The sequence below is a fragment of the Triticum aestivum genome, chromosome 6B (assembly GCF_018294505.1).
Source record: "Triticum aestivum cultivar Chinese Spring chromosome 6B, IWGSC CS RefSeq v2.1, whole genome shotgun sequence".
NCBI classification, from domain to species: Eukaryota; Viridiplantae; Streptophyta; class Magnoliopsida; order Poales; family Poaceae; genus Triticum; species Triticum aestivum.
In genome coordinates this window covers 4,168,092-4,171,415 of record NC_057810.1, presented here as the reverse complement: position 1 = coordinate 4,171,415, position 3,324 = coordinate 4,168,092, and positions in this window count along the sequence as shown.

Here is a 3,324-nt window from a genome sequence, read left to right as displayed (position 1 = left end):
CATAGGTTGCACACCTCCTCCTCGCTCAGCCTCATTCTTTGAGCTACGATACCTTCATGAAGTGGGTCCTCATCATCGTCATTGAGTGGGTCCTCGTTATCTTCATCATCTTCGTCATCTTCATCATCTTCCATCAGGTTGATATAAATGACAGCCAGTTTGGGTCTTTCTTCTCTGAAGGAGAAGCTGATCAACTCACCACCAGTAAGACGCATGCGGGCAAGGAAATAGGCCCATCCATCTCCTCCAATCTTCGACATATTGCATCCTTTCTCGACCTCCATAGTGTACGGCCCCCTAGGAGCCTCAAATGTCACAGTGCCTCCTGTCAGCTTGTTGAATTTCAACCTTACATTGCATGGGACGATCTGTGTAAAAAAAGAAAAATGACACAATGCAGTAATGCCAACAATAAAAATAAAATAGTTTTTACATTTCATATAACTTTTTACCGCCGCATGACGAAAACTCGGTTGAAAGTAGATGCCAAACAGCTCGCCAGTTGCAAGGCTGCTGGCGCACCTTGACTTGCAAAGCAAGCATGGTGGTGGTGGTGGTGCGCCATTTTCCTAAAGCAATATGAGCAAAGGATTAACGATCCACTTCACAGGAAAGAAAAACAGTACCATGTGATATTTTTGGTTCTTCCTCAGTTATATTTTCATAGCCTACCAAAGCATTTCAGTGGCCCCTATTGCCTAAGATAATTGAGTAAAAAAACAAGTGGCAAGTTTAACTAAATTGGCACCTACATTTTGCCAAAAAAAATAACTTATTACAGAAAAACAAAAGCATCTAGCTATCCATGCACAGAAAAAATAACAATAAAATGGTGCATTTCTTTCCGAGCATCTAGCTAGGTGGTGCCAAATATTCAGAGCTATCAACTAGCGTACTAAATCAACTAAATCAAAATGTTATATAAATCAACTAAATCAACTAGCCTACTAAATCAACATGCCTACTAAATCAACTAGCCTACTAAATCAACTAAATCATATCAACTAAACCAAAATGTTGCATATGAACTAGCCTACTAAATCAAAATGTAGCAGGGAGGAGGGGTTGTCGATGGAGGAGGGAGGAGGGAGGAGGGGCGACTGGAGGAGAGAGTAGGACGGAGGAGGAAGGCGGAGCGAGGAGGGGCCGGCCGGCGGCGAGTGGAGGGAGGACGGAGGAGGAGGGCGGAGCGAGGAGGGGCCGGTCGGCAGCGAGTGGAGGGAGGACGGAGGAGGAGGGCGGTACTGAGTCCAGCAAGGAGGAGGAGGTGACGGCGGCACAGAGGGAGGAGGGGTAGGCGCCGGCGACCGGCGGGGGAGGACTGGCGCGGGGTTGAGGGCGAGATCGAGTGAGTGTGAGTGTGAGTGGATCAGATCGTAGTAGCGCGCTATAGGGAAAGGCGCTACTGCTAAACGACCTAGCAGTAGCCAGGGCCGGGCCCACTATTTTGCCAAGTGTGCGGCCCGCACAGGGCCCATAATTTTGAGGGGCTCCAAATTTTGTATGTAGGCCTAGTATTTCTTAAAACAAACCAGATCAAGGGCGTACTGGGCTGGGAGGCGTTGGTGTTGGGCCTATGTCTTGTGGCCATCGAGCGCTACGCTCGGCACTACAGGCTACCACGATCACCAGCGCGTGCGCCTTGCCACGGGACTGCATCGATCACCCGATCGTGAGTAAGATGGAAAAATAGATCTCCTGAGATGGAAACAGATCGTCCGTAAAGAAAAACGACAACCCGGCGAAACCGTCGTCTCCATCGTCTTGAACTCTCGATCGGGCCCGTGTTCTTGATCACGAAACCGACGCATCGGCAACCCGGCGAGTCGGCGACGGTAGTGAAACAGGATCCAGGGATCGTCTCGTCGCCTTGGCCTCATCGGACCTTCCTGTTCCTGACTTCCTCTCCCATATTTCATACTCGTTGGCTCGTTGCATCGTCAAATCGATCCATGACCGACTCCAGCCTCCAGGTGCTTAGCGAGTCTTTTTTTTATTAACTTCAGTTTCTACTCATAATTCCTAATTTTTGAATTAATTTTTGGCAGGGATCGTTACTTCGCGTCTTCATTAGAGATCACACTCACAGTGTAGCAGTTCAACTAGACAGGACCGAAAACTAGGTGAGTTAGACGGTTTGTCTAACTGTCAAACACTGATGCATGATCTTTAATTGATATATGCTACTATATAACTTCTTTTTTGTGGGTGGCTACTATATAACTTTAATTGTATTTTTTTAATCTTGTGTTTCAATAATATAGATTTAAGTAAATCATCATGGGGAAACATCAGTCTGGTGCCTCTAAGCGCAAGAGAAAAGAAAGAGAACAGAATTGAAGTTTTTCAAATAAATAGCAACCGGGAATTGAATAGGTATGATTTTTTATACGTCTAATTATTTTGTAAGACATTATATTATATACATTATAAAAAAATTCTGCTTGATATATATATATATATATATATATATATACACACACACACACACACATTATAATTGCTCGTAGTTCATTTTTTAATGACATAGGGCCCCATTTTTTAGTTTCGCACAGGGCCCCGGATTTTCTCCGCCCGGCCCTGGCAGTAGCGCCTTTCACGCAGAACGCGCTACTACTATGTGTCAGCATGTAAAAATAGACATAAAAAATACATTGATTATCAATGATTTTTTTGTGTACAATCTGATTTGTGCAACCACAAATTTTACACATAGAGTTCCATGAAGACCAAGTGCTTGTGATAGTTTGAAAAGTAACATTTTAAGGTGGTAGAAACCCTCTTCGCGAAGCGAGGTGGGACTAATTTTTTTAGTAAACTTAGCAGCAGTGGGTATTACAGCAATGCGCTACTACTATTGTCTGTACCAGTAGCGCTGTTTGTATTAATGCCCTGCTGCGAAAACTAGCTTCGCGGTCAGGTCGTGGCAATTTTAGTAGTAGCGCGGCTTAGAGGAGGCGCGCTACTGCTAGTTTTATTTCAGCAACGAGGTCCAACTGTGATTGTTGATGACCGACGCGTAAACGCACCTTGGGGTTCAACAACCTTGGAAATCGCTTTGGGTCTCTAAAACGATGAGTAATAGTCCACGAAACAGGTCAGAATTGACAAAAACCTCGAGTGTTGATGACCGACACGTAAACGCACCCCGCGGTTCGTCAATCCTCGTCTAAGAATGTGATGAGAACATGTTGGGGATGGCATTCCACAGCGGGGCCAATGAGGTGATGTTGGAGACTTGAGCTAGGTCCTCTTAGGAGAGCACCTGGAGATCCTGGTAATTCCAAAACGGATGGTGGTTCCGTTGAGCTACCAAACATCCCG